Source organism: Heteronotia binoei, chromosome 3 (genome assembly GCF_032191835.1).
Source record: "Heteronotia binoei isolate CCM8104 ecotype False Entrance Well chromosome 3, APGP_CSIRO_Hbin_v1, whole genome shotgun sequence".
NCBI lineage: Eukaryota > Metazoa > Chordata > Lepidosauria > Squamata > Gekkonidae > Heteronotia > Heteronotia binoei.
Window position 1 is genome coordinate 19340891 of NC_083225.1, and position 9999 is coordinate 19350889.

Genomic DNA, 9999 nt, shown 5'->3' on the forward strand with positions numbered 1-9999 from the left:
GCCAATGGCTGGGGCTGATGGGAGTTGTAGGGCCAGGGGTGGCCAATGGTAGCTCTCCAGATATTTTTGCCTACAACTCCCATCAGTCCCAGCCAGCATGGCCAATGGCTGGGGCTGATGGGAGTTGTAGGGCCAGGGGTGGCCAAGGGTAGCTCTCCAGATGTTTTTGCCTACAACTCCCATCAGCCCCAGCAAGCATGACCAAGGTCTGGGGCTGATGGGATTTGTAGGCCAAAAAAAACATCTGGAGAGCTACCGTTGGCCACCCCTGAGGTAGAGCAACTCCTAGAGATGGGGCGGGGGAGACCTAGGGAGGGCAGGAGTACATTGCCAGAGCCCACCCTCCAAAGCATCCATCTTCTCGGGAACCGATCTCCGTGTTTTGGGAGATCAGTCGTAATTCCAGGAGACCCCGGGGCATGCCTGTTCCTGTACCCAACTGGTGGGGTTGCCAGATCCTCCCGGCCTGCAGCGGGGGTGGGAAAGGGAGTTGTCAGAGCCAAGTGGGAGAAAACTGGAGGATCGGGGGCAGCAGGAACCGCGGGAGAACGAGGCCGTCCGCGGGGGGGGGGGGGGGCAAGGCCACAGAATCAGGCCCACCCCGCCCTCCCCCTGCGGGAGGCTGCCAGGCCCATCCGGCGCGGCCCCTCCCCTCCCCTCTTCTCCCTGGGGCTCCTCCGCAGCAGCCTCGGCGGCCGGAGCGCCTTCCTGAGCCGCCATCTAATCCTCATTAAAGCGCCGTTACGCGCTGTCGCCGAGAGGCCCGGCGAAGCTAATCCCCTTATCCGGCCTGGGAAGGCCGTCGGGCCCGGCAGGGCTCCAGCTGTGGCGGCCCCATTGTCCGCCCCCGCGGCTAATCCGTCACGTGACGGGCGGGGGCTGCACGCGAGGGAGCACAAAGGCGCCATTCAGGGCCGGCCATTGTGGCGCCTCCGGGCCCGCTAAGCCGCCCGGCCGCGGCCCCTCGCAGCAGCAGCAGCACAAAGGCCTTTGTTGGCGCCTCCCGCGCCCCGCCGCGCTACAGGCCGGACCGCGGCCCTGCTCCGCCGGCCCGGCCCGCGCGCTCCACTCGCGTGCCGCCACAGGCCCTCCGCGCGCCGCCTCGCCTGCAGCGACACGCACCGCGGCGGCCACCCTCCCACGGCAGCCGTCGGCGAGCGCCCGCGGAGGCTTCCCAGGAGCACCTTCCGGCATTTAGAGGAGCCCTCTTGGCTCAGCACCCGGGGAGGCTTCCCAGGAGCACCTTCCGGCATTTAGAGGAGCCCTCTTGGCTCAGCACCCCGGGGAGGCTTCCCAGGAGCACCTTCCAGCATTAAGAGGAGCCCTCTTGGAGGGACGGTGGCTCAGTAGTAGAGCATCTGCTTGGGAAGCAAAAGGTCCCAGGTTCAATCCCTGGCATCTCCAAAAAAGAGTCCAGGCAAATAGGTGTGAAAAGCCTCAGCTTGAGACCCTGGAGAGCCGCTGCCAGTCTGAGAAGACAATACTGACTTTGATGGACCAAAGTCTGATTCAGTATAAGGCAGCTTCATATGTTCACCCGGGGAGGCTTCCCAGAAGCACCCTCTTGGCTCAGCACCCGGGGAGGCTCCACAGGAGCACCTTCTCGCCGCATTAAGAGGAGCCCTCTTGGATCAGCACCCGGAATCACACAGTGGCCCAAGCCCAGGGCCTCCCACCCCAGGCACCAAGACATCTCTGCCCCCAGACCGCGTTGCAGCTTGTGCCTCTGCTCTGCTGCCCCAGTGCTTTGCGAGCTTTCGTGAGCCATTGCTTGCCTCTTCAAGCACCATCTTGATTTAACTGCTCCTGGACTACGGTTGCGGGTGGGGCTCTCGGGGAGAGGGGGGGACCTCAGTAGGCATCAAGCCCACCCTCCGAAGCAGCTGGTGTCTCTGGGGGAACGGATCTGTACAGCTGGAGAACAGCTGTAATTCCAGGAGATCTCCGGAACCCACCTGGAGGCTGGCAACCAGGCCTGTAGCCACAGGGGGACCTGTGGCGGCACTGTCCCCTGACACCCAGGCACAGCCCCCCCCCCCCAACTTCCAGGGAACCTCCAGCATGCAGTCTGCTTTTCTCAGTTTCTTTTTGCCATGGCTGAGCGTCATCAGTGGCAGCCAGAGCCAGGAGAGCTGAGCAGGGCACGGTTCACTGTGGCAGCAAAAGCAAGAGGTGGAGAGGAGGGAGGCGGAGGAAGCCATGTGGAATGGGCTGGGGAGGGGAGGATGGATAGAGCTGCTGGCTGCAAAGTACCAGGGTGGGGGAGAGGGAGTGGAAGGAACCCGCCAGCATGCAAGGTGCAGTCCCCTCTTCACTCCGAAGTTTTAGAGCTGGCTGTCTCAATTTGGTCACATTCAGAGCCTCCGGCTTTTGCCCCTACCCTACAAAGCTTCTGAGAAGTGGCAAGCCCTGCAGTGGATGGGAAAGGGGGCCCCCTGGCTTTTTAAAAAGCCCCCCGACTTGTAAAATCCTGGCTACGGCCCTGCTGGCGACCCTAGGGCCCCCGCTGCAACCCGGCAGGGCTTCTGATTTGGCTGGCAGGTTAAAATCACATTGTTTCCACCCGCAGGGTTGGTTTGACCCTCCTGCTCCTTTGAGACTTCCTGCTTTTGTCCCCGTACTTGGGGTTCCCCCATGTTTGGATGTATGTGGTTCCTTCTCCCATGCTGGCTATTGTAGGGTTACCCCCTCTAGCCTGGGTTGGGATTCCTCAGATGCCCAAAGGCTGGGGAAAAGTTAGGGCCCCCACGGCTTTGGCGTGTGATCCTGCACATGCATTTACTTTGATGCAAGCCCCACTCTTAGATAACTTGCATCAATAGGATTACTACCTCCAGTTGGGAGATTTCTGGAGATCAGGGGAAGGAGCGGGGGGACCACAGCTGTAGAATCCACCCTCCAAAGCAGCCGTTTCCCCCCAATGGGACTGAGATCTGTAGCCAGGAGATAAGTTGTACTACTGGGAGATCTCCAGACTTTATGTGGAGGGTGGCATCCCTTCGATCAGGCTGTGCAGCTACAGGCACACTTGAGACACCCCACTCTTTGTATTCCTCCATGAATTCCACCCCTCAACGTGCATAAACAAGATACACTGGAGAGGTCACAATCCTCAACAGAGCAACACTCTTGAAGTCAGTGGACTTGGAGGCAGGTCGGGTGGGGCTTCTGTTTAGCACCCTGAATCTTTTTTGTGTGTTTTTTAAAGCCAAATGCTTTGGAGGAAAGAATATCTGGACCATCCTGTGTTGTTTCTAAACCTGGCTTTACCAGAATGGAGCCTTTTTTTGTCCTGTCTATCACAGAGGCACCCCAAGAACTCCTAACACAAATAAGGACATTCCAATCTGTTTGAGTTTAATTTGCCAGCATCTGGGGGGGGGGGGGGCGTGTTTACTGCATTTGAATTGATTGATTGTCCTTGCTTATGCAGTCTTATCTAAGTCTTGCATACCAATTGTGTCAAAGGAGGGCTTCTCATTTACTGGTGACTAAATTCCATCGAACTGCAGGACTTAATTTTGGAGTAAAAATGCCTAGGGACTGCCTGCTGATTGGCCAGCAAGGAAGAAAGCTGGGCAGGTGTGCATCTGATGTGAATCTTCATGGCAAAAGGTTTTCCGGCCTTCTTGGCTCAGCAGACAATGCCAGTGCCAACAGACATCCCAGGCCAAGCTGCCGGCTGCACAACCCACAGGCTACAGGAGGACTGGAACCCAGTACTTTCAGCCCAGATGTCCTGACGGACACCTAGGCTGTGCTATGTTGCCTCTAGGCTTTTCACAGATCAGGCAGATTACAAGGAGAGACAGTTTGGTGTAGTGGTTAAGTGTGCGGAGTCTTATCTGGGAGAACCGGGTTTGATTCCCCACTCCTCCACTTGCACCTGCTAGCATGGCCTTGGGTCAGCCATAGCTCTGGCAGAGGTTGTCCTTGAAAGGGCAGCTGCTGTGAGAACTCTCTGAGCCCCACCCACCTCACAGGGTGTCTTGTGGGAAAGGGAGATAAAGGAGATTGTGAGCCACTCTGAGACTCTTGAGTGGAGGGCAGAATATAAATCCAGTATCTTCATCTACCTCACAGGGTGTCTGTTGTGGGGGAGGAAGGGAAAGGAGATTCTGAGCCGCTCTGAGACTCTTTGGAGTGGAGGGCGGGATATAAATCCAATATCTTCTTCTTCTTCTTCCAGTGAAAACCACCCAAAGTGTAACCCGGATGGATCACAGGTTAAGAGCTTGAAAACTCAAAGACAACTCAAAAAAGGGGGGAACCAACATGGTTCCCATGGGTGCTACGTCGCCTGCCCACACCTCTCTTGCCACCTGCCAAAGCCTTTTAGTGCTGGCAGAGTAAGTAACACAGCAATGATGCACCACCTGTTTAAAGTGTACATAAAGGTTTATTTAGGAACTAATATACTTGATGGTAAAGAGGAGAGACAGAGATAGGACCCAAACTACAAGGAGAGACTGAGTGCAGAACTTCCAAGGAGGAAATTGCCCCAGGAGTAGCAATCTGGAGGAGACAGACGAAGGAATGACACCTGGAGAGAAGATGCTGACCTCACTATCCCTTCTAATCGTTTTCAGCAGGGTCTTCTCTTCCACCTACACCAGACAATGTCTTTTCCAGCCTTGAGAAAGTGGGCAGGGCTAGCTGGGGCTTTTGCCACATAGGGCTTCTGACTGAGCAGATCAGAAGGCATCCTGTTAAACAGAGAATCCACCTGAAACGTTGAAGAGGTGAACTTGCTGTTTCAACAAGTAGGGCAACAAACTCTGGACCCCACCGTGCCAAGCGTGCCTGCCTTCAGTGATCTTGGGCTCACTTGACAATCTACGGCTGGGGTCCCCAACATGATGCCCCCTTCTGTGGCAGCCGTTTTGTGGCTGCGCCCCCACACCATGTCAGAATTCCACAGGTGCCCACGGGCTCCGAAAGGGTGGGTTCCTCCAAGTTCACGGTACTGTGAACAGAGGACTTGGGTTCATTTCGAACCCCAGCTCGTTAGGGGTGGCTTTGCACATTTTGTTTGGGAAAGATCCATGGCGCAGTTCTGTGTCTGTCTGCTGCAGTGGAATTAAACAGGAGTCTCAGAGCATCTTGAAGACCAGGCCTCGGATTCAGCAGGAGCTCACAGGAGCACAGTTCCTGAACCTTTCTGAGGGTTCTCTCTCTTCCTCCGCACCTACCTTGTTCACGGAATAATAGGTGTAGCTGCATAACAATCCCTGGATTAGGAGAGCGAGCAGCCAGCCAGCTACCAGGGGCTTTGCCATGCCCCCAGCAGCCCTCATGAACCCCTGGAGAAGCCCACACCACCCTTTCTCCACTTCGTATGTGATTTTGGGTTGCGGGTGGCTTGCTGGCCTTTTGACTGAAGAAGAAGAAGAAGATATTGGATTTATATCCCGCCCTCCACTCCGAAGAGTCTCAGAGCGGCTCACAATCTCCTTTCCCTTCCTCCCCCACAACAGACACCCTGTGAGGTGGGTGGGGCTGGAGAGGGCTCTCACAGCAGCTGCCCTTTCAAGGACAACCTCTGCCAGAGCTATGGCTGACCCAAGGCCATGCTAGCAGGTGCAAGTGGAGGAGTGGGGAATCAAACCCAGTTCTCCCAGATAAGAGTCCGTACACTTAACCACTGCACTAAACTGGCTCTCCTGTGGGGGATGGGCGACAAGGAGAGCCCCAGGTGGGCGAGGCCTGCTTGGGCTGGCTGGATCTCTAGCCAGCCCAAGCAGGCCTCGCTCACCCGGGGCTCTCCTTTCTTGCATCAGGTTGCTTCTGGCTGGGGGGGAGCATATGCTAATGAGTTGTGCTCATGAGCTCCACCACGTATTTTTCTCCAAAACAACCTCTGTTGAAGACTAATACGCTTGGGTTTATTTCCTTTATATCCTGCCTTTTACCCCAGTGGGAATGCATGGCAGCTTACATCATTCTTCTCCTCCGCTTTATCCTCACAACCATCCTGCGATGTAGGTTAGGCTGAGAGGGGATGACCGGTCCAAGGTCACCCAGTGAGATTTCACGGTGCGGGTGTTGATTTGAACCTGGGTCTCCCAGATCCTAGTCTGCACTTCACTGCGCCACGCTGGCTCTCAAGTGTACATGGACTAGAACTAGAACCCACGTTGAACACCAAATCCCAATGGACCCCCTAAGCAAGGTCGCTGTTGTGTACTCAGACTGGCAGTGGCTGTCCAGAGCCTCAGGAAAGGAGCTTCTCATCAGCTTCTGCCACATCCTTTTACCTGGAGAGCCCAGGGACGGTACCTGAGACCCACTGCAGGCCGAGCAGAGGCTCCACTTTTGGGCCACAGCCCTTCTCATGCGACCAAGAAAAGCGCGGGGGCCATTCACTAGCAATACCAGACTAAATACTGGTAGTGGGGGGGGGGGGAAGGGAGCCTTCCCCAGATGGTGCTCATTTGTAGTCAGGTTTTTCAAGACCCCAAGGCCCACGGCCCTTTAAAAGGGGGCGAGATTGTAACTACCAAGCTGCCCTGCAGCAGTCATATGAACATATGAAGCTGCCTTATACTGAATCAGACCTTTGGTCCACCAAAGTCAGTATTGTCTTCTCAGACTGGCAGCGGCTCTCCAGGGTCTCAAGCTGAGGCTTTTCACGCCTACTTGCCTGGATCCTTTTTTTTTTTTTTTTGGAGATGCCAGGGATTGAACCTGGGACCTTCTGCTTCCCAAGCAGATGTTCTACCACTGAGCCACCGTCCCTCCCCAAAGGTACGGGATGGGCCCACGTGGGCAGGGCTGATGGTCCGAAGCCGCAGAACAAAGTTTTGAGTCCAGTCAGGCATCCGTAAGGCCAACAAAGGTTTATTCGTGGGCCTTGAATGCAAGCGGACTCTAACTTAGTGCAGGAACTGGATGGAACGACATGGGATGGGATAAGCTGCGACGGTTGAGTGGTGGCCGCAAAGCCAAGGGTGTTCCAGCATCGCCTTCCCTGCAGTGGCCAGCCAAATGCGTGTCTGCTCCCACTGGGCAGCACTGGTGCCAGGCTACAGGTGGCGAAACCCCATTCTTCGTGGCGGGCAAACAGACGCTCTCAAAGAGGGTGGGCCACAAAAGATTACAGAGGACCCCGCAGCCTTCAGAAACTCAGCCCTGGCATACGAGTGTCAAAGCACTACATGGGGCTGCCCCGTGCCCAACCCGGAAACTGCAGCTAGTGCAGAACGCGGCAGCCAGACTGTTAGTGGGACTCCCTAAACGGGAGCACATACAGCCTAAGCTGCGGAACTGCACTGGCTGCCGATTGAATACCGGATTCGTTACAAGGTGCGGGTTATTACCTTTAAAGCCCTATATGGCCGAGGACCTGCCCAGAGGCGTCACTAGGGTGGGTTGCACCCTGGGGTGTAACTGATTCAAGTCACCCCCCCCCCCAATTGGGCATCACCCCTTTTGGAGGGCTGCGTCACCCCCTCCGCACACAACCCCACCCACTTCACATGGCCCCTCCCTCATCCACCCTCTGGTCACATGACCAGCCCCCGTAATCCAAGATACCAGTTTTGCAGCATTTAAGTTTCCCCCACTCACCCACACGCTTTTAGCTGAGCCGGCGGCAGCGCGGCCTTGGTTTCAGAATCCCGGCCAGCCCACACACAGCAGCAGCGTTCTAGTCCCAAGGCCAGCCCCTTCCTGTTGGGGGGGGGTCATGGGTCAGTGCCTGGGGCCAATGAGAATGCTCTGGGGGAGGGCCCCCTTGGCCCCGCCCTAGTGACGCCACTGGACCTGCCTACCTTAGGGACCGTCTCTCCCCATATGTTCCCCAGAGAGTGCTGCGATCTAGGTCGCAAAATCTGCTGACAATCCCTGGGCCGAAGGAGGCCAAATTGAAAGCTACGAGGGAGAGGGCCTTCTCGGTTACAGCTCCCCGCGGGTGGAACCAGTTACCAGAAGAGGCACGGGACTTGCGGGCCGTTACCCCTCAACGCTTCGGCGCTAAACTGTGCCACCGGAGTGAAGGAGAGTGGAGGGGGAGCGAGGCTTCTAACAGCTGTACCCAAAAGACTGCTCGAGAGTGGGTCCCTCCTCCCAGGTAGCTATAAAGAGCTTGAGCTTGAGGAGAGGTCTTCGGGCCGGGGATCCGAGAGACGCGGAAGTGAGGCTGTGAAGAAAAGCGGTGGAGAGAGGGGGTGAGTGGCGGCGCGAGCCTCGGGAGCCGGCTGAGGACAAAAAACGGAAACCAAAGCGGTGGAGCTGAGCAGAAGCCTGATCGGGTGAGCGGAGTCGGTGGAAGGGGTTTAAAAGTTAAGAAGTAGGAGCGTGGAGGGAAGAAGAGGTTTTGGACCGTTGTTGGCCCGGGGGAGGCATTTTGGAAGGAGTGTTAATGGCGGACGAGATCTAGCTGTCTCTTAGGAAGGCAAGGGGCAGAGAAACTTGCTTCCCCGGGCTGAAGAAATTCCCCCCCCCTATCTACAGTCTTGGTGTTGGTGCTGGCAAGATCTAGTGGTGGTCGGTGGTCGTTGGATTATATTTTTTCTTTTTCTGCTTATCTTTATTTTTTATTTTTTTTTTCTACTTGTATTGGGTGCTCGGGTGGAAGAATTGAAAGGGTAAAGAGGCGGTTCTTAGCGGCATTTGACGCGGCCGCACTTTACCGAAGAGCCGGGTGTTGTGTCTGTGTCTGGGTTGATAATCAGCAGGAGCAGAGAGAAGCTTTGGTGGAGGTTTTGTTTTGCTTGGTGTTGGCTTTTTTCCCGGATTTTCTTATCTTCTATGGTCTCTTCTAGAACAGTTAGTTCACCTGTACTCTGGGCTTGGCATTGAACATAACAGGAGCTGAATACAAACAAACTCAGTATAACAGAAACTGATCATAATTGAACTAATAGGGATTACTTTTTAATTGGATCCAGACTCATAGAATAATAGGACTTGAGAGACAGAGACACAGAAGCCAGAAGAGAAGAAGCAAGGGAAGAAAGAAGAAAGAAGAGGAAGCAGCAGACAAGGAGCAGATAAGACTTTAAATAAACTTTTTAAAGAGCCTGTCTGTATAATGGCATATTGGTACAAGTGCTTGTGAAACTGTATTTGACTATTGTCAAACTATAATAAGCTGGTGGATTAATTGATTATTGGAAAATCTCATTTTTTATTGAATGTTTAGAGCCTTTTAAGCATTAATTGATATGTAATTAATTGAGAAATTTGATATACACTTTATGAACTGAAATACTGATTTTTGAAGGGTGAATTAACGGGTGGAGTTGATTTATCTTAAATTGAAGGGATTGGTTTTATGAATATTGAATTGTTATAGGCTATTCCAAGCAGAAATTGGTAGGTTGGGGTGAAGAGTAAACTGAGAAGGAAGCAAGCCATTAGATTTGGCTTAGCAAGGTTGTAAATGACAGAAACAAAGATTAAAAAATATCAGCAAGGAACCCCATCGCCGGGGGGAAGTAAAATGACTCCAGGCGCTGCCACCCAAGATGCACTAGAGAAATTGCAGAAGAGCGTCACAGCTGGATTTAAGAAAAGCCATGAAGCAATGGACGAACTAAGAACAGATCTGATGGGCGAGATAAAGAAGACAAATGATCAGCTGGTAGAATTTCAAAAACAAGTACTGGCCAATACGCAACAAGTACATGAATTAACCGCTAAAGTAGACAGAGTGGAAGAATGGAACAAACAGACAAGAGACATAGCTAGAAGGAACCAAACAGAGTTGGTGGAGATGGAAGACCGTTTGATGAAATTGGAAATGGAGAAAGCAGCAACAATTCTGCGGTTTCAAAATATACCTGAAGAGAGGGATGAAGACCTACCCAGTAAAATAATGGATATTTTAACAGTGGATGAGGAAGAATTACTAGAAGAAGGTCCAAGAGACATCTTATGGGCCAAAAGAGTCTCATCAAGCTACATAAGGAAGTTTAAACTCCCCAGGGAGGTCCAAGTTAAACTTTTGCGATCAGAAACAACAGAAAGAGTTCTGAGAAAAACTAGAGAGTGTGA